Below are 22580 nucleotides of genomic sequence, written 5' to 3' on the forward strand. Positions count from 1 at the left end.
AAGAACTGGTAGGGCATCCAGGATGAAATAAATGATCTATGGGCTCTTGGAAGTATGAGTCTGAGAAAGGAGATTTGGGACTTATCTTCATAAAGATGAAAGGTGAAGAGGGTCGACAAAGAAAGCCTTTCAGACATGCCAATTCATATACAAGCTACATCATATTGCTTACCATCTAAGGGAGGGGGAGGTGAGAGATAGAGAGAGGAGAAAATTTGGAATTCAAAATTTAAAAAAATGAATGTTAAATTGTTTTCTCATGTAATTGGGAAAAAATACTAGCTAAAAGATAAAAACAAAGAAATGAACAAAACCAGATATGTCCACATTTTGGGAGATCGAAGGAGGAGAAACCAAGAGCAGAGAAAGATTTAGAAAGTGATCTAGGAAAGTATCGTGATTTGAGAACCAAGGGAGATGATAGGATTTTCAAGATGAAGAGTATAATCAACATTATTAAAGACTCTATAATAGTTAAGGAGAATGAAGACAGAGAAAAGGGCATGGGTTCTAGAAAGAAGGGCTTCTGCCATTAGTGACCATAGGAGTAGCTATGTTGTTTTTGTTCGTTTTTGAAAAAGACCATGACATCAGGAAAATGATGACATGACTTGCACTTGACTTTGATTTGAGTGAAGGCGGGCTGGGCAAGGTCACCAGCTTCACTTTCTCTTCCTGAGCCATCTGGATCCAGTGACCAGATATTCACTAGCGATGGCCCAGGATGCAAAGGGAGACCCTGGCCATTTTAGGATAAGCCCTTTTCAGGTACTCACTTGGGTGAGGTAACACCTATTCGGTGAATAGGCCTCTTTAAGAAGTTAGTCAAGAGATGGCCCCTTTAATTAGAAAAAAGAAGAAAAAATCAAGCTGGGAGGAGAAGACCCTTAGAGTTGCTGTTCCAAAGAGAAAGTTACCATTGACATTCACTGTAAGCCAGAAGGGCCCAAAATATAACCACTAAATGGAACTTGGGCACTGACCTAATGTGGTTCAAACTATGAGTTTCAGAGTGAACTGGGTTTAAGGTTTTGTGAAAGAAAGAAAGAAGCAAAGAAAGAAGGAAAGAAAGAGAGACAAAGAAAAAAAGAAAGAAAGGAGGAAAGGAAGAAAGAAAGGAGGAAAGGAAGAAAGGAGAAAGGAAGGAAGGAAGAAATCTAGGCAGTATACCCCAAGTTAACTGGGCAGCTTCTGATCATCAAAATTTACCTTCCTTTGGAGAGGAGAAGGAGAGGGAGAGCTACAGGGAAAGGGAGAGGCTAGCTGAGTTACCCAATTGGCTGGGTCCACACTCAGGCAGCTCAGTCTACTAAGAGTTTGTGTTTGTCCTTCCTTTCAAAGAACACCATGACATCAGGGAAATGATGACATGACTTGGAATTGACTTTGATTTGAGTGAGGGAGGGTTGTGCAAGATCACCAACCTCACTTTCTCCTCCAGAGTCAAGGAGTAGATATGTACTCCAAATCTCAATATAATTTATCCATGAAAATCTTTGATTGATTGTCTTGGAAAGTGATTTAACTCCAAGCTGTGTTGGCTGAGTGGATATTTGAAAAACCTAAGGGCAGCTAGGTGGTGCAGTGGATACAGCACTAATGCAAGCGTCAGGAGGACCTGAGTTCAAATCTCATCTCAGACACTTGACACTAGCTGTGTGACCTTGGGCAAGTCACTTAACCCCAATTGCCTCATCCTGGGTCATCTCCAGTCATCCTGATGAATATCTGGTCACTGGATTCAGATGGCTCTGGAGGAGAATTGAGCCTAGTGACATGCACAGCCCTCCCTCACTCAAAGTCAAGTGCAAGTCATGTCATCATTTCTCTGATAGCACGGTCTTCTTCAGCAAGGATAGACGAACACACGTTTGAAAATCCTGCATTACCTTCCTGGGAGAGAGGAGGATGGGAGTGATATTATAGAATATTATGCAGCCTGAGTCACAGACTCCTCACCTTCCAGAGATGCTGTTCTTCTTTCCCTCACATGTTCAGGGGTATCTAATGAAGAATTAGGTGACTCATAGACTATAGAATCCTATATAGAAAGGGAAGGGAGGACTCAGTGACCATGTAGTCCAATCCCCATATTAGAGTCATAACTCACCTGGTCCAACCCCCTACACTTTTCTACAGATGAGGAAACTGAGGCTCAGGGAAATATGTTGACTTGCCCAAGGTCACATAGGTTAGTGTCTGAGGCAGTATTTGAACCCATGCCTTCTGACTCCAGAGCCAGCCTCCTATCTACCATACTGTGCTAACTCCCTTAGATCACAGAAGCTTAGTTTTCTTTCAGTGCTGAAAGGTGCCTTAGAAATGTTCTAGTTCAACATTCCCCTCACTCCACACTGCATTTTACAGATGAAGAAATTGAAGCCTAGAGAGATTAAGGGTATTTCCTCTAGTCACACTGGCAATGAGTTAAAGCTGGGATCTGAACCCAGTCCTCTGACTCTTAAGTCCATGACTCTTTCCACTGTATCATTTAGACTAAGGGCCTTAGTTGACAGCCCTTCCCATCATCTTCTCTCCCTCCACCAGCCAAATTTGGAGCTTGGTCAAGGTGAAGAAATCCTGTTAGCTGGAAATCTCCCAGGACTCTTAATTAGCATTCAAAAGGAATACATCTGAGAATGGGGCAGCTAGGTGACCAGATGTTCAAATCTAGCATCAGACACTTTCCAGTACTGTGACCCTGGGCAAGTTTAACCCAGTTTGCCTCTGTTTCTTCATCTGTAGAATGAGCTGCAGAAGGAAATAGCAAACCACTCCTTGGCAAGAAAATTCCAAATAGGGTCACGAAGAGTCTGACACAGCTGAACGAAACATCTTCTGGGGACTTATTTTCTGAACATAAGAACTGGGAAGATATTAAAAAGCTCCCTTTGCATTTCCTGGGGACAGAAGGATAGGGTGGGGTTGAGAGTTCAAGATAATCCTCTCTATCCTCTCCTGCTCTGGGGGGCGGGGAGGGGTGGTGGGAGGGGGATATAAGAGGATTGAGGTGTACTGGGTGATCTCTGTGTAGCTGGTATGTTTCCAAAGTGGGGAAGAATCTGAAAGGTTGGGAAGGGTTTTGCCCTTCCCTGGGAAAACAAGCTTCTCTCCTCCCCTTCCTCGTTACATTGCTTTCCCCTCTTACCATTCTCCCTGTCTACCTCCAAGCCAGATCTCCCAATCCTCTCCTGGTCCGCACCCATGGTGCTGATATCCCTCAGAACTGGTGTGTGGGATTACAGCGTCCCGGAACCAACGCCAACCCCACCCCCCCTTCTCCCCACCTTCCCACCACCTCCTCCCCAACCCCTCACCTTTCCCCACCTTCTCCTCAACCCTCCACTTCCCCAAACCCCCACTTTTCCCCCAGGGCAGGCTCTACTCTTTTCATTCCCAGGTGCCCCCATTCACTCTGGGCTTTCTCCTTTCCCTGCACAGGTGGTTGGGGTGAGAGAAAATGCTGGAATCACGTAGGACGCTGTCGGAATCACTGCAAGAATAACGAGAACAACCATTCCACGTGCTCAAGTAAGAAAAAATGCTGCGTGCCCACGAATAAATTCTCGAAGGATTACTCGGAATGGCCAGCACTCAGCAGCTCGACTTCGTCCGCAGGAGGAGGAGCATCTCCCAGTGCCGGAGACTCGAACCCGCCAGCAGGTGCAGCACGTGGTGGAGACAGAGGCTCCAAACACCCAACCTCTGAAAGTTCCCAGCCCACAGTTTCCTCTGTCAACTCAACCCGCTCAGGCAGCCACGGTCCAACCGGAACCACAACACTGACAGCCGGAACCACCACAGAGAATCTCGTCCTCTGCACCACCTCCCCAGCACCGAGTGAAGCTGGGGAATAGAATGAGGAATAAGGACCAGGGAGAGCTCGGTACTTCTGATCGCGGTACTTGTTCATCTCAGGGTTCCAATAAAGCATTCGAGAGCACCTCCTGTGTGTCGTCATTTATCTACGCACCATGTTTTTACGAAGTCTTTGTTGGAAACGCCGTTCTCATGAAAGTAACTCAAAGATAGGGTGGGCAGAGAAAAGCAAATTTAGTTACACCTCTGGTCGTGGGCGCTGATCACAGACAACCGAACAGAAACCCTTATAGAAGCAAAAACAAGTTTAAGTAACGTTTGGGCGATCAGACCTCCCCTTAGAGTCAGCATTGGTCCAGACTCCTCAGGATTACAATCTTTCTAACACTCCCATTACATAAAAACCCTTGGTGTGTTCCCTCCTCCCAAACATGCTTCCACATAGATTCCATGATTAGAAAATGGAGGGAAAATTTTATGCGGGGTATATCAGTTAATATGCATGAAGCTTGTTAAGCAACCGCAGCTGAAGGAATACCTTGGCCTTGTCTTCCCTTTTATTTTGGCACTCTCCTGCAAACAGGACCTTGAAAGTTCTTTTAATGCTCGCTACAGTACTGCCTTCCTATCACTTAGCTACTAAATGTTTCATTCTGTGGAGGACAAACTTTTATTGCTTTTTTTATAACATCTTTGACAAGTATATCGATCAGATAGCTCTGCAGGAATCCTACTAATAGAACGCAGGGTTGGGGGTAGAGGGGTAGCTGGGAGGGAAGAGAGTGGGAAGAAAATAGGCTCTGGGGGTCCTAGCTGAGCCCCCGGGGCTGGGGATTATATAGCCTTACTGAGAGCTCGTAGCCCGTGGGCTTATGCACTTGTGTTCTCATGGGCAACCAAAGACCAGTGGTCTTTGCCCAGGAAACTGCAGCCCCTCCCAGAAAGGCCTCATAGGAGGGGGTGAGGGGGTCAAGACTGAGCTCTCTAGTTCCCATTCCTTGCAGAGGTTCTTTTCAGGGACAGAGGGAACTTAATGAGATAAGGAGGGAAGAAGCTTAAAGGCAAACAGCCTTCCTACTGAGTCCCAGTGGCCTGGCACTGAATTCTGTGGCCTCTTCTGTGAGGGAAGCGTTGATCATGGTTCACCTGAGCCCAGGAAAACTCTGCTTTTGCTCAGTTTTCCGTGAATAGGATGTGTATGGGTTGTGGAGACTATCACAAAGACCATATGGCCATAAGACCCCCAGAGATACCTGGAAGTAGCAGAAAGAACATGATCCTGAGATCCCTGGGATGCCACTAATTGGCATAACGTAGCCTGTTTACCAATTGAAAAGTGACCTTGGGCAATTCCCTTAACCTCTGGCACATAGTGGTGCTATACAAATAGTTATTCCCCAGTACCCCCTTTCTCAGTCATAGTTTTGGAAAACTGTCAATGCTCATTTTCTCTTCTCTCACTCAGTTTTTCCCTCTTTGTAATTTGGCTTCCCACTTTATCACTCAACTGAAACTACTCTCTCCAAAGGTAGCAATGATCAGCTTTAGGAATTACCAAATCTGATGGCCTCAGATTTCTCAGTCCTCATCTGGTGGCTACTCTCTCCTGCAGAGACTCTTCTCTGGGGTTTTCCCTCTTGGTAAGTTCTTCTTGGAGCCTCCATTTTGGCTGTTTCTGACTTTCTCAGCTAAGCCACCATACTCCTACGAGTGTATCCTTGCCCTCATACACATTTCTCAGCTCTCTTTTGTGTACTATCTTCTCCCATTGGAATGTAGGCTCCCTGATCAAACAAGAAGGAAAAAACCCCATTGGTACAAAAATATTTATAGCAGCTCAATTTGTGGTGGCAAAGAATTGGAAACTGAAGGGATGCCCAACAATTAGGGAAGGGTTGAACAAGTTGTGGCATATGAGCCACAATGGAATACTAATGGGCTGTAAGAAATGATGAAGGGATGGTTTCAGAAAAATCTTGGGAAGACTTGCATAAACTGATACAGAGAGATGTGAGCAGAACCAGGAGAACACTGTGCACAGTAATAGCAATAGTGTCAAGATGATCACTTGTGAGAGACTTAGTAACTTTGATCACTACAGTGCTCCACCACAAATCCAAAGGACTCATGATATGAAAATGCTATCTACCCTCTGACTGAGAACTGATGACTTCTCAGTGAAGATGGAAGCCTATTTTTTCTTTCTTTTTGGTATTTTGAAGAAGTGTGACCTATAAAAAGTTTAAGTGACGATGTTTCTGGGAAATTAATAATTTTATCAATTATTTCTAGTAAATGATTTAAAAAATGGTCAGTGGCACTCTTAATGCCGAAGAGCCTTTGTGGAAGCCATTCAACATTTACAGGTCCTGGGAAGAGTGGTTGTCCCTGAGGGTGGCAATCAACTCTGATTGGTTAACAATTAATGAGAGAATGAATATTACAATGAGGAGTGGACCCATTCTAATGAGGGAGTGGTGGGGCAAGAGAGATATGACTTTGATCATACTTGCTCCCAGACCACTCCCAGGTTTGGGCAATCTAGGCAAATAATTTACCCCAATCCAGCCTGTGTAGAAGACAAGGGACTTCCCCAGTTGGATGAGGTCTTAACAAGATTGAGGAGAAAGTTAATCCAGTCTCATAAACAGTAATGTCCTTCAGATGGTGGCTTGGTCTAGTAGAAAATAAGGATCTGGTAAGTGAAAAACACCTGGATCTCCTCAATCATTGGTTATTTAGTAATCACACCTCTCAGAAGGTAATGCAGAAAGTTGTTTTGCATGATTATAAATATCTTCATAATGGGTTTTGTTTTTCTTACCTTTTAGTGGAGTGAGTGAAAGAATTTGAAAAGTAATACAGTTTTTATTCCTTAATGAACAATGGAAGGTAACTTCCTTGAGAGCAGGAACTCTCTTTTGGCCTGTATTTGATTGGTGAGTGCTCAGCAGGGCACCTTGCCCTCCCACTACTCTCTCTCGATTCTCTTTCTCCCTATCTGACTGGCCCTTTTCAGTATCCTTTTCTAGATCACCCATATTATGCTCAGTAACTGCTAGTGTTTTATGGGCCCTCTTTAGTTTTCTGTCTACACTGCTCTCTGTTGATCTCATTATCACCTACATATATACATATACATATATATATGTATATGTGTATATATATATATATATATATATATATATATATATATACACCTAAGTATACCATCATATACAAGGACCAGATCTCTATTCCCAGAGCAACACTGTCTCAGACTCCATCCCAACATTGCTGTTATTTTGCAGCCCTTCAGTCTTACCTGATTTTTTGAGACCAAGGAGCCATAGCATGCCAAATACTACTGTCCATGGAGTTTTCTTGGCAAAGATGGAGTAATTTACTATTTTCTTCTGCAGTGGATTAAGGCAAACAGAGGTTAAGTGACTTGGCCAAGGTCACACACAACCAGGTGTCTAAGAGTAGATTTGAACTCAGGTCTTCCTGACTCCTGGCCCAGTACTCTATCCACTGAGCCATCTAGCAATCACCTATTGGACGTTTCAGACTGGATGTTCTACTAAGATCTCAAACCACATAAAAGTCCAAAGATATGAAGGGGCAGTTCCCAGAAGAGGAAAGGTAATCTTCTAGCCATATGGAAAATGCTCCAATTACCTACTAATAAGAGAAAAAGAAATTAAAATAATTTTGAACATTTAACTGTACCCATCAAAGATTATATTATATATATTACATTATAGAGATCATATATCTTTCCCTTTCCAATCAACCTGGATGTATCCTTACTTGTCAGCCTCATCTCCATGCAATACTAATAAAGCTACCCCCAGCCTCAATAGTCTAACTTCCTTATGGGCCTCACTGAACAGCAGGTATATCTTGATTTGACCAAGGAATCTGACTTTAACCACACCACAGGCCCCCAGACTCAATATCCTCACTTCCTCATATACGCCTCACTGCCTCACTAGAACAGCAGGCCTGTCCTTGAACTCATGCCCCACAAGAACAGGAGTCATGTCCATGGAATGGAATCCCAGCCACTGCCTCTAGCCCCAACTCATTCCTCATATTCCTCACAGAAACAGCAGGTGTGTCCATATACTCAACCACAACCACATCCATCTAATCTTAGAGAGGACTACAATAGGCAGCCAATCAGAAAGTAGCACCACCAGAATGTCCAAGCAGGATGTAGACCCCAAAGCAATAGAAGGAACTTTCTCTAAGGAGGTGTCAGTGCAGTAATAGCAAAAGTTGTCTTTTAGGTGAACTTCTGATATTGGGAGGCCTGTTATAATATCATTATTATAAATACATGCACCCCCATGGGGGGCATTCTGTAGGCATTGTGGGTAATCTCATGGGCAGTTCCACCAAGGCTGGGACCCCTCCCCCATTACCTAATGCTTTGACAAACTCCTCCTGCCTTTTTAATATTCATAAGTTGTCTTGTACAATCGCCATTATTATACCAAAGAATTACCTGTCTTGTCTCACTGGAGCTGCTAGTTCCCTCTTGGAACTCAGCCTGCTTCCTGAGAGACACCAGCTCTCAACAAACGCCTTTCTTTGGCATGGAGATGGTCTGATTCTGTGAATTTTTTTGAGATAACCCCAGAACACACAATGAAACTACAGTAATGTCATAGAAGTCCCCTTCATATACCTTAAGTTCCAACCAAACAGGGCCACTTCAAATTCTCATGCATGCTTTGTTCCTTCCTGCTTTGTTGCCCTCAACTGGAAAACTCTATGCCCATCCTCCCCTGCCCCATGCCTCAGTCATCTCTACTTTTTGAAGTCCTTTGAGGTCAAGTTCACATGTTGCTCCTTTCACCAAATCTTCAGCAATTATATCAGTATTTATCTAGAGCCAGTTGTCTTCTGTTTCTATTACTTACATGACACCAGTGACAGTGGTGTCACAGAGAACAAGACTCAAAACTGAAATAATTTACAAAGAATTTTATTAAGTTATCCAGCAGAGGGGAGAGCTGACAAAGGGGTGCCCAGTGTTTACAAGTTACACCTTACATAGGGTTCAAAGAAAGGAAGAAGGAAACAGTAGTTGATTAACCAGCATGAAAACAGTTTCCAGATAATACATGCAGGTTACTTGAGATGGGTAGTGAGAGAAAGCTCCTTACATTAATCTTTGCATCTGAGAGGTTTCTGGTTAGAATAACTGAAAGTCCTGAGTTGAACATTAAACAAAGCTAGTCTAACTAAGAAGGTCTGATTTCTCAGACAGCCAGAGCTAGGTTCAAGCAATGCTATAAATTTTCCTACAATTTCCCCCGTTTTGAACCTTATGCCCAACATTCCTATGCCACAATTGCACAGTGGAAGCACAATTGCAGAGGCACATAGAAGTTAGGCTTTAAAATAACCTCAATCAGTGGAAGCATCTCTTTCACTGACTACCCCATCAAGAGTTTGATAGAATTCTTATTTTTCTTTTCATTTTTTAAAAATTAATTAGTTTTCAGTTTTCTGCAATCACTTCCAAATATTTTAGATTTTTTCCCTCCCTCTCCCACCTTCTCCCCTCTCCCCCATCCCCAAGATGGCATGCAATGTTATATAGGTTCTACACATACATTCTTATTAAATACATTTTCACATTACTCATGTTGAGTAGAAGAATAAAAATGAATGGGAGAAACCATGAAAACAAAACAAAACAATATATAACACAAGAGAAAATGGTCTCCTTCATTCTGTGATCCAACTCCATAGTTATTTCTCTGGATGTGGAAGGCATTTTACCTCAAAAGTTCATCGGGAATTTTTTAGGTCCTTGCATTGCTGTGAAGGGCTAAGTCTACCAGAAAAATTCCTTGCACACTCTGGTTGTTGCCGTGTACAAAGTTCTTTCACTCAGCATCTGTTCATACAGGTCCTTTCCGGCCTCTCTAGAGTCTTTCTGTTCATCATTTCTTATAGCACAATAGTATTCCATTACATTCATATACCACAACTTGTTCAGCCATTCCCCAGCTGATGGTCATCCCCTTGATTTGAAGTTCTTGGCAACCACAAAGAGAGCTGTTATAAATATATTTGTACAAGTGCGACCCTTTCCCATTTTTATGATCTCTTTGGGATACAATCTTAGAAGCAGTATTGCTGGGTCAAAGGGTATGCATATTTTTGTAGCCCTTTGGGCATAGTTCCAAATTGCTCTCCAGAATGGTTGGATCAACTCACAGCTCCAGCAACAATGAATTAGTGTTCCAACTTTCCCACATCTTTTTCAATATTTATCATCTTCCTGTTTTGTCATGTTAGCCCCATCTGATAGGTGTGATGTGGTACTTCAGAGTTGTTTTGATTTGCATCTCTCTAATCAATAGTGATTTAGAGCATTTTTTTCTTATGACTATAGATATCTTTGATTTCTTCCTCTGAAAATTGCCTGTTCATATCCTTTGACCATTTATCAATTGGGGAATGACTTGTATTCTTGTACATTTGACTCAGTTCTCCATATATTTTAGAAATGAGGCCTTCATCACAGACATTAGTTGCAAAAATTCTTTCCCAGTTTTCTGCTTCCCTCCTAATCTTGGTTGCATTGGGTTTGTTTGTGTAAAAACTTTTCAATTTAATGTAATCAAAATGATCTGTTTTGCACTTCATAATGTTCTCTACCTCTTGTTTGGTCAAAAATTTCCCCATTCTCCATAAATCTGACAAATACACTATTCCTTGTTCCCCTAATTTGTTTATAGTATCAGTGTTTATACTGATCATGAATCCATTTGGACTTTGGACCTTATTCTTGTGTACAGTGTCAGGCATTGGTCTATGCCCAATTTCTGCCACCCTGTTATCCAGTTTTCCCAGCAATTTTTTGTCAGACAGTGAGTTCTTATCCCAGAAGATGCAGACCTTGAGATTATCAAACAGTAAATTACTATATTCATTGACTACTGTGTCTTGATTATGTAACCTATTCCACTGGTCCACCCCTCTGTTTATTAGCCAGTACCAAGTGGTTTTGATGATTTCTGCTTTATAATACAATTTGAGATCTGATAGGGCTAGTCCCCCTTCCCTAGCATTTCTTTTCATTAGTCCCCTTGGTATTCTGGACCTTTTGTTCTTCCAGGTGAATTTTGACACTACTTTTTCTAGCTCTAGTTTGATTGGTATGGCACTGAAAAAGTAAATTAATTTAGGTACAATTGTCATTTTTATTATATTGACTTGGCCTACCCATGAGCAACTGATGTTTTTCCACTTACTTAGATCTGACTTTATTTGTGTGAAAAGTGTTTTGTAATTGTGTTCATATAGTCCCTGGGTTTGTTTTGGCAGGTAGACTCCCAGATATTTTATAGTGTCTACCATAGCTTTAAATGAGATTTCTCTTTCTATCTTTTGCTGTTGGGCTTTGTTAGTAATATATAGAAACACAGATGATTTATGTGGGTTTATTTTTTAACCTACAACTTTGCCAAAGTTGTTTATTATTTCAAGTAGTTTTTTACTTGATTCTCTGAGATTCTCTAAGTATATCATCATATTATCTGCAAAGAGTAATAACTTAGTTTTTTCTTTGTCTATTCTTATTCATTTAATTTCTTTTTCTTCTCTTATTACTAAAGATAACATTTCTAGTAACATATTGAATAATAGTGGTGACAATAGACATCCTTGTTTCACCCCTAATCTTACTGGAAATGCATCCAGCATCCCCATTACACATAATGCTTGCTCATGGCTTTAGGTAGATACTGCTTATTATTTTATGGAAGGCTCCATTTATTCCTATGCTTTCCAGTGTTTCCAATAGGAATGGGTATTGTATTTTGTATAAGGCTTTTTCTGCACCTATTGAGATAATCATATGGTTTCTGTTAGTTTTGTTGTTGATATAATCAATAATACTGATACTTTTCCTAATATTGAACTAGCCCTGCATTCCTGGTATAAATCCTACCTGATCATAATGTATTATTCTCATGATAAGTTGCTGTATTCTTTTTGCTAATATTTTATTTAAAACTTTTGCATCTACATACATTAGAGAAATTGGTCTATAATTTTCTTTCTCTGTTTTGACTCTTCCTGTTTTAGGTATCAGAACCATACTTGTGTCATAAAAAGAATTTGGTAGGACTCCTTCTTCACCAATTTCCCCAAATAGTCTATATTGTATTGGAATTAACTGTTCTTTAAAGGTTTAATAGAATTCACTTGTAAATCCATCACCCTTTTCATTTTTGATATTGGTAATTTGGTTTTCTTCTTTCTTTTTTTTTAATCAAATTGAGGAAAGGTTTATCAATTTTATTGGCTTTTTCATAAAACCAACTCTTAGCTTTACTTATTAGTTCAACAGTTTTCTTAATTTCAATTTTATTAATCTCTACTTTGGTTTTCAGTATTTCTAATTTAGTATTTGCTTGGGGATTTTCAATTTCTTCTTTTTCTAGCTTTTTCAGATGCATTCCCATTTCATTGATCTCCTCTTTCTCTGTTTTATTCATGTAGGCATTCAATGATATAAAACTTCCCCTAAGAATGGCTTTTGCAGTATCCCATAAGTTTTGATAGGTTGTTTCATTATTGTCATTCTCTTGAATGAAGTTGCTGATTGTTTCTATGATTTGTTGTTTAACCCACTCATTTTTTAGGATTAGATTATTTAGTTTCCAATTAATGTTTGGTTTATCTTTTCATGGCCTTTTACTACATATGATTTTTATTGCATTAAGATCTGAGAAGGATGCATTGACTATCTCTGCCTTTCTGTACTGGATTGTGAGGTTATTATACCCTAGTACATAGTCAGTTTTTGTATGAGTGCCATGTACGACTGAGAAAAAAGCATATTCCTTTTATCCCTATTCAGTTTTCTACAGAGATCTATCATATCTATCTTATTCAGAGTTTTATTCACCTCCTTAACTTCTTTCTTGTTTATTTTAAGATTAGGTTTTTCAAGTTCAGAGAGGGGGAAGTTGAGGTCTCCCACTGGTATAGTTTTGCTGTCTATTTCTTCCTGTAACTCCTTTAACTTTTCCTCTAATAATTTGGATGCTATACCACTTGGGGCATATATGTTTAGCAATGATATTGCTTCATTACCTATGGTGCCTTTTAGCAGGATATAGTTTCCTTTCTTGTTTCTTTTAATTAGATCTATTTCTGCTTTTGCTTTGTCTGAGATTAGGATTGCTACCTCTGCTTTTTTTACATCAGCTGAAGTACAATATAGTCTACTCCAATCTTTTACCTTTACCCTGTGTGTATGCCCCCATTTCAAATATGTTTCTTGTAAACAACATATTGTTGGACTATAGTTTTTAATCCATTCTGCTATCTGCCTCCATTTCATGGGAGAGTTCATCCCATTCAAATTCACAGTTATGATTACTATCTGTGTCTTTCCCTCCATCCTCTTTCCCCTGTTTATACTTATGGTTTCTTTCTGGCTGCCTGCAGTATTTTCTCCTTCACTTGATAGTTCTGGAATTTGGCAATGATATTCCTTGGTGTTTTTAGTTTGGGATCCCTTTCAGGAGGTGAATGGTGGATTTTTTTGATGACTATTTTGCCCTCTGGACCTAGGACCTTTGGGTAGTTTTTTTTGATAATTTCTTGGAAGATATTGTCCAGGTTCTTTTTTTTTCATCATGACTTTCTTATAGACCTATAATCCTTAGATTTTTCTCCCCTGGATCTATTTTCCAGGTCAGTTGTTTTTCCAGTGAGATATTCTACATTTTCTTCTGTCTTTTCATTCTTTAGATTGTTTGACTGACTCTTGATGTCTCATAGAGTCATTAGCCTCTATTTGCCCAATTCTAATTTTTAATAGATTTTTTTTCAGTTAACTTTTGTATATCCTTTTCCTTCTATTCAATTGTTCCTTTTAAGAAGTTATTTTCTCCAGTTAGTTTTGTACTCCCTTTTCCATTTGTCCAGTTTTCCTTTTTAATTCTTCCATAATTTCTTTTTTTCATATTTTTAAAATCATTGGCCAGTTTTTCTTCTAATTCCCTAATTTGGCTTTTAAAATCCTTCTGGAGTTCTTCCAAGAATGCTCTTTGGGCTTGAGACCAGTTCCTATTCCCTTCTGAAGTTTCATATTGGAGTACAGTCTCAGTACTAACCTTTTTAGTATTCATATTTTGGTCCTTGTCCCCATAGAAAGATTCTATGGTCTTATCTTTTCTGATTTGCTTCTTGCTCATGATGATCACACTTTCCCTGGCTTTTAAAGTGGATCTCTGCTGTCACAGGGGCTCTGTCCCATGGTTCTTGTGCTTAGAACTTGAGGCTTTGTGTATTGTGGCCTCTGGTTCTTCCAGCTAGAAGATGGAATGCTGTAGCTTATCTGGTGCTGAGCTGATTGGTGTGCCAAAGCAGAGGCCAGGTGAAGTCCTTCTGAGTTTTCCTGGAGTTACCCTGGAGGTAGCTGCGTTAAGTGTGGGGGAGAAATGGTCTGGCCACAGGAGGTCTCCCCTCCTGAGCACAGGCAGGCTCAGTGGCTGGTGAATCCCATTTGTGGTAATGTCTTCCCAATTCCCCTGGTTGTGCTGAGGCATGCCTGGGGTCCTGATGTAGGCAGGCTCCACCCTGGGAGGGCTCAGGATTTCCTCCCAGTTCACTGAGGTGGGGTTATCTGGGACAGCTCTGGTCTAGCACTAGTCCCCTTCAGCCACAGAAAGAGGGATCCCCTCTTTGCGATTTTCCTAGCCTCACAGGCCAAGAGACTATTTACCCCTTCAGCTGGTCCCACTGTTCCAGGATTTTTCCTGGGGAAATATTTTCTGGGTTTTTCAAGGTCAAAAATGGAAGTTCAAACAGGTGACTTACAGACATTTAATCCGTGGGCTGATAATCTCAGAAGAAGCTGCTGCAGTTACCTGGGGTTCTGCAGTTCTCTTGCTCAGTTCCACTGGACTCCCATCCAGGGCTGATATGTTTGAGATTCTTCAGTGCTGCTGTTGCTGCTTTAGACTGCCTGGGGCTTCCTTCTTGGCTTTGCTATGGCATGGTCTGTGCTGGTGCAGCCTATGCATGGTGCACTGTGCACTCCTCCAGCACCATGCAACAGCAATAGAATTCTTTTAAAGAATGATAGAGACTAGGGTGATGGCAGCTTATAGGCAGAGGGACCAAATTGAATAAGCTTCAAGGGCTGTAAGTCAGGTTACTTAGACTTGCTCTAGAAAACAAGTGCAGTACACAATGCAGGGAGATTTTCCAGACACTGAAAGAACACATATGACCATGAGCATCACAAAAAGTTAAAAAAAAATACAAAAAGAGAAATCACTGGACTATGCTTCCTTCAGTGTCATAGATGTTAAACAAAATTAGTTTAAGCAAAGTTATAACTTCATACATCAGTTAAGGAAACAAACTTAGTTAAGCAGACTCTATTAGTATACTAAGTCAGTTTACAGATTAAACTACATTTAACCATCTTATTTCTTCTTGGGTCTTGGCTATCCTATGTAACTCTCAGATACTGGGAAACACTTTCTCCTGGAAAATCTGGACTAAGACTTATCCACAGCCTATAGCTATGGAGTTTTGTGTTGCTTGTATGTGATTTTCCAGTAACTAGTTAATGTGGTAAAAACAAGTACAAACCTTATAGAGAAAACCTGATACTTTTCCTTTTGTCATTATCCTTTATAGAAACATTGGAAAACCAAATATCATACATATAACAGTGTGTTGTGAACATTCATTCAGAACCTAGAAAAACATTCACTCGTATGTTTTGAAGCTGACAGACATCAATATCTGAAAGGATTGTATATTAACTTCTAATGCCAAAATATAATCTTTAAGTCTGGGATCCATCAATACCAAGTTGGCTTAAAGAAGGAACTTCAACACATACAATTCTAGGATCCACTTTTATAATTTTCATAAACAAAGGCCAAACAACCTGTCAGGTAAAAATCACTCTTTATCAAATGAACTTGTAGGCCTGTTTACTTTAGCAGTGGGAAATCCTAACTTCTCATTAAAGCATTTCATTATTTTAGAATTTCATATGATTCTTTTTGCAACTCCTTTCACAGAGTTAACAAGATTTTGTTATTGCTCAGTTGTGTCCAACTCTTCATGACCCCATTTGGGATTTTCTTCAAAAAGATACTGGAGTGGTTTGCCATGTCCTTCTCCAACTCATTTTACTGAGAAAGAACTGAGACAAATAGGGTTAAGTGACTTGCCCAAGGTCAACACAGCTAATAAGTAAGTGAGGCCAGATTTGAACTCATGAAGATGAGTTTTCCTGATTCTAATCCCTGTGCTTTATGCACTGTGTCACTTGCTTTATGACCTCACTAAGGCTGAAGATCCAGGGAAGTGAAAATCTAACAAATTCCCAAAAAACTTCTCAGATATTTACAAGGTCTGTGGTACTTTCCCAAACACTAAGTAATTATATGGTTATTATTAATTTTAAGCAAAATATACTGAATTAAATACTTGACAGTTTTTCACATTATCTTCCATTTTTTCATTCTTTTGGTTTTGTTTTGTGATTTCTTGGTTTCTCATAAAGTCATTAGCCTCCATCTGTTCCATTCTAATTTTGAAAGAACAATTTTCTTCAGTGAGCTTTTGAATCTTCTTTTCCATTTGGCTAATTCTGCTTTTGAAAGCATTCGTCTCCTCATTGGCTTCTTGAACCTCCTTTGCCAATTGAGTTAGCCTATTTTTCAAGGTGTTATTTTCTTCACCATTTTTTTGGATCTCCTTTAGCAGGGTGCTGATCTTCTGTTCATACTTTGCTTGCATGTCTTTGATTGCTCTTTCCATTTTTTCCTTCAGTCCTCTAACATAATTTTCAAAATTTTCTGATCCCTTTTTGAGCTTTTCCCAGGTCTGATCCCATTGAGTGGGCTGGGATACAGAAGCCCTAACTTCCATGTCTTTCCCTGATGGTGAGCACCGCTCTTCCTCATCAGAAAGGATGGGAGGAGAAACCTGTTCACTAAGAAAGTAACCCTTTATAGTCTTGGTTTTTTCCCTTTTCTGGGCATTTTCCCAGCCAGTGACTTGACCTCTGAATATTCTCCTCACACCCACCTCGCCTCCAGATCCTCCCAGCCAGCGCTTAGGGTCTGAGACTCAAATGCTGCTTCCCAGCCTCAGGGCTTTCAGCGGGGGCAGGGCTTCTATTCAGTGTGAGATTAAGTTTAGGTGCTCAGGTGGGGGCAGGGCCGCTTCAGGGGGCTCAGTTCCCTCAGGGTGTTTATGGGGAGACCTTCAACAATGGATCCAGGCTCCTGCCTGCTTGGGGAGCCTCGGTCTGCTCCCACCTCCACTGTTGCCTCCTGAGGGGGCCTGAGTTATGGGGGTACCCCACTCCCCTCTCAACCCACCAAAGAGACCTTCTAACCGACCCCCATCACCTGTGGGTGGAGGGACTTGTGCGGCTGCTGGAGATCCCGTCCCTGAAGCCCACTCGGATCTGCCCCTCTCGGTGCCGGTGCTGGGGCTGTGGCAGGTCTAGGCTGGGCTCCGCGTCTGCAGTGCGACGGACCTTTTGCGAGAGGTTTGCAGGTCCCTCTGGAACAGAAATCTCCTTCGCTCCACTGTTCTGTGGCCTCTGCTGCTCCAGAATTCTCCATGAGTTACTTTTTACAGATGTTCTATGGGTTGTGGGTTCGGAGCTATGTGTATGTGCGTCTTTCTACTCCGCCATCTTGGCTCCGCCCCCCTGACAGTTTTTCAAAAACACCATAATGATATTATCTATCAAAAAATGAGCTAATTTTCCAGCAATACTGTTGTATCACATGCTTGGTATCATTTTTCAAATTCACAACATTTCTTTTACAATGATTTCCTCAAAAATCATAGTATAAGAAAAATTAGGTGAACAATAATTCAAACACTTTTATGGATATTTTTTGTGGGATGTTTTAATTACTAGAAAACCTTCTGTAATCAGTTAACATCCATTCAGTTGGATGCATTTCTGAATTATCTTACACAGGAAATCACTTCATCCATCTATCAAATGTGACATTTTCTAATAATCACTTTCAAAAGAGCAATATAGAGTAAATTAGACTTTTAGTTCTTATTCATGAAGTTCTAGATATTTTCAATTCAAGTCTGATCTCCCCATAAAGGGTTAAATATCACAATTATCTTAGTAGAAGACACCTCGCTTTTAGTGAGACCACATTACAATTTAATTTTAGGACAAATTCAACCATATATATCTGGATTTACAATCACAAATGGTATCATTCAAAATCTCATTTTTCTCAAGGATCATCAGCTGCCAGCATCTTGAATTATATAGCCACTGCTTGAGTTAGTTCCATTGCAGGGATTTATGGTGGCAGCCTCACATTCTTTATCTTCTTAAAATATTTCAGCATATAAAATTCTTCAAACCATCATTTGAAAATTTTCACCAAATATATTGCATTTCAATTACTGTTAGTCCCTAATTAGTTTACAATGCCATAAATTTCTACAACCCAGGAAAATGTTGTCTTTTGTTTGCTTCTCTAACTTTATCTCTATAATCCTAACCTAGTCAGGGCTGAAATGACAGAGAAAATAACTTGCAGTTTTTTTCCCCCTAAAACCTTATCTCCCACTGAAGGTAAATCCCTGCTTTCAGAGATGGAGAGTTTAGCATCATATTACAGAAATATTTCAAGTATGAAAGTTCATTAATCTTCCCTAGCATTCTAAGCTCTCTGGCTACAGGGTTTGTGTTTTTCTTCTACTCAGCAGCCTTTATAACTAACTAGCTGTTTTTTCTCCTTAGAAATCTTTCAAGGTGGTTGAAATTACAAACAACACCAGACATGACACATGTCAAAGATTTTTCTGAGTAATTTTTCCTTTAACCATTTATTTTATACTATGATTATATGACAGGAAAAACATCTTTTCCAAAGATCTTCCTGGGGTGAAGGAGTTGAGAGTGGAAGAAAATAGCTGAGTGAGGAGGGGAGAAAGGGGAACTCTCACCAAATGGCCTCTTTTGCTGGGTAAACTATGAGCCTTTTCTAAGAGGATGAAGGAAAGGGGTACCATGGGAGGCTTGAGGAGAGATGAGAAGGTTTGGAATAGCTGCAGTGAATGTGGGAGAACAAATCAATTAGGGAAAAACAGAATATTTGACTTATTGCAGTGAGACCCAGTTGAGGTCAGATAACATAAAATTGTAATGGGTTTAATCATTGAGTACTTAGGTGATTTCCTCCATTTCTGTTCAGCAGTACAAGAATAGGAGCCTTTCAGGATTCCTCCAAATTCTAGTGCTCTCCTTCCGTACTTACACTGCATTTATTTACTATTAATTCTATATGTGCTTTTATCTATGTGTGTAATATGCATATGCATATATCTATATCTATATATCTACATGGCCATATGGTCTTGAGGTTACAGTTACCCTATCCCTGGGACTCCAGGCTCAGGGATGGAATGGATAGATATGACCCTCATCTGGGGAGAGAAGGAGAAGGGCTGCACTGGTAGTGTCAGCATGCCATCAGGGGAAGGGATTGGCAAAGTCCAGAATTGCTGAGGATGGACTGACTTTCCTCCAGTCTTGAAGAGGAACATTGAATTATTATATCTGCCACCCCTCAATACCACTAATCTGGGAGTATGATAACAAGGAGTTCAGAGGGAAATCCACTTCTCTCATCACTCTTGGTGGGGAAGGGATAGTCTTTATCCCCTCCTCACCAAATGCTTATTAGAAAAAAGACCATCACAAATAGTGATTAGATGGTAAATTCCTTTATCCAAGCAAGAAGGCAAACAGAAATCAGAGAACTTTTATGGATCAGAGCCTATCAAAGAATACACAAGAGTAAATGAGCTCTTCAGTTGAGATCAAGATATGCTCCCACAAGACACTGTATGATCTGTCCCAGAGGAGGTCCTCTCTAAGCATTCTCTAGACTTGGAAGTACTGGAGACCAAGGATCATTATGGGGGTTGCATACACAGCTCTACTTGTTTGTCTCTTTATCTTTGCTTCAAGTTGTACACAGGACTTTTACTTCTCTCATTTGATCCTCCCAACATTGTGAGACAGGCACTAGATTTTCCTGTTGAAGAAACTGAGGGCCCCTTATAACTAACTAGTAAGTGCTATAGGTAGGATTGAAGCCCAGGCCTCTTCTGACTCCAAGTCTAGTATTCTTTGCATCATACCACATCCTTAGATTTCTTATTACATTCCCCTGAAATTGGTTCCCCTTTCCATCAACTCTGTTACTTTCCATGTCCCCACCATTTTCTTGAGTTAGAAGCTTCCAAGTTCTTTTTTGACTTCTCTTTCTCCTTCAGATCCTTATGGTATGATAAGTTCAGAGATTTAGACTTGAAAAACACCTCAGACACTGATTAGTTTAATTACCTCATTTTACTTGTAAGAGAACTGGGTCTCAGAGTGATGCTATGACCTCCTCTGGGTCATCCTTCTAGGTAGCATGGAGGTGAGCCCAAACCTGAACTCCCATCCTCTGAGATTCTTCAACTTGATTATGCTCTGTCTAGTTTACTGCCATGTCCTAGCATTCCTTCTTTCAAAATCACTTTCACTTTTCCATACCCATAATTCTCACTTTAGTTCAGACACCTTATGTTCCAGCCAAACTGACTTACTCTGGGTCTCTTATAATTGCCTCAATGCCTTCACTCGATGTTTCTACCTGTCAAAATCCTATCCTTCTTTCAAAGCCCAGCTCCAATGCTGATCCTTTCAGTCAAACCCTAAATGGGTATAGAATGATGGAATACAATGCACTTAGCATTTATTAAGCACCTACTATGTGCTTAATTGCACTGTTCTAAATTACGCTTTTACAATTATTTGATCCTCACAGCAAGTCTGTAGGTTAGGAACTATTATTATCCCCATTTTACAGTTGAGGAAATTGAAGCAGACAGTTGTTAAATGACTTGCCCAGAGTCACACAACTAACAAGTACCCGGGACTGGATTTGAAGTCAGGTCTTCCTAACCATGGCATAGAGCTCTATCCTCTGGGCCACCTAGCTGCCGAGGGTTTTAGAACTGTTAGGGGCTTTAGAGATAAAAGATCTTGCTACCAGAATGATTGGTAAAGACTTCACGACAGTCTCTTGCTTTATCACTTGCTTCCCACTACCTACAAGATACAGGTCAGATCCTAGACTTGCTTTCAAGGTGCTCTGTGCTGCGATTACTCTTCTTATTCAGTCCCAATGACCTCAGTGCCAACCAGTTCATTTTCATCATTGTCCACATTCTGTCCCTTCCCTCAACAGCCTAGACCTTTCCAATGTACCTTTTCTCATGCTGTTTCTCCAACCTACATGCCTTTCTCCTAGTTCTCTGCTCATCATTTTAAGAAACCAACAAACATTTGTTAAATACTTTCCCCATGCAGAGTACTGTGTTTGGACCTATAGATAAAATGCTTGTCACCAAGTAGTTTACAATGCATTTATTTAAGTTCCCCAAATCTCAAACTCACTCTAGTCCCATAGCCTTCAGGATGCTTTCCCTAGGTGTTCCATTCCACACCAATTTCTTTCTTTTCTGAACTTCTTAATTTGATTCAATTCCATTGAACAAACATTTCTTTAGTGGTTAATGTGAGGAATGATTAAGTCTTTTGTTGCCACAAAAATTATGTAATATATGACTTATGAAATTAGGGGATCCATGCATACCAGAAAGTCTTTTGACTTGCAACAAATGCAGGAAAATAAATTGATTGTAGAAAACACTATCAATATGGATTAGTACTAGATTATCTTCTAGCAGAAGAGAGAAATTGAGATGTAAAGTAGAAATTTATTTCCATAAGCTCAGAATAACAATCAGTAAATTGGGAGACATAATGAAGGAGTTATGTCTCACACAGAAGATAATTAATGTGCATAGCAAGGATTCCACTGGTTTTTAATCTTGTTTTGAGATGAGAAGTCAGGTAAGTAGAGTAAAAGTTAAGTCTTGCTTGGAATGTTCATGTGTAATAAGCTTATAAATATTAACCTCTTCACATCAGGGAGGACCAAAGGTTCATTTTAATGGTTATATAATGTATGTTTCGGTAGGGGGAAACATGTCAAGGGGAATTATGTAGTAGGAGTATCAAAAAGTTGTGCACCCTTTTTTACCCAGCCAATGGGGAGACAGGGGAGGGACTTTGCTGACAGGCATAGGTTTTTAAGACTTATTTTTGTTTCTGGAGGATGTGTCTGCAGTTCAATAATAAACTTATTTATCTTTTATTTTCACCTCTCCTGAGGCTAAATGAGTTACTTCTCACAGCTACCATGTGTAGACTTGGTATTCTTGGGCACTGAAGGAGAGAGGCACTGCCATTGGCCTCCAGAAACTGAAAGCCTAGTAGGAAAGGAAGACAAGTACATAGATAATTATGACACCCATCAAAACAGGGTTATGGGCAAAGGAAGAAGATAAGACGTTATGAAAAAAGATGAGGGTAACATCCCACAGCTAGAGTGAAAGGGCTTAATGGAACTATTCATGGAGTAGCCAATTCACCGAGTTCCTCTGTAGATAGCCTTTATAGGAGGCTGCATAGAGATGTTTTATTATCAGGGAAGTGAGGAAAGTCCTTCTCAAACTTTTTAGATGACTAAAAGCCTTCAAATCTTCACAGAGATCAGGCTGAAACTGAAAATACCCCAAGGATCTGGAAATATCTACAATTCACACAAAAGGATAAAGAGCATGGTAGGGGCAGGATCTGACAGTTACATACCTGA

Source organism: Notamacropus eugenii, chromosome 1, assembly GCF_028372415.1.
Source record: "Notamacropus eugenii isolate mMacEug1 chromosome 1, mMacEug1.pri_v2, whole genome shotgun sequence".
Classification (NCBI taxonomy): Eukaryota; Metazoa; Chordata; class Mammalia; order Diprotodontia; family Macropodidae; genus Notamacropus; species Notamacropus eugenii.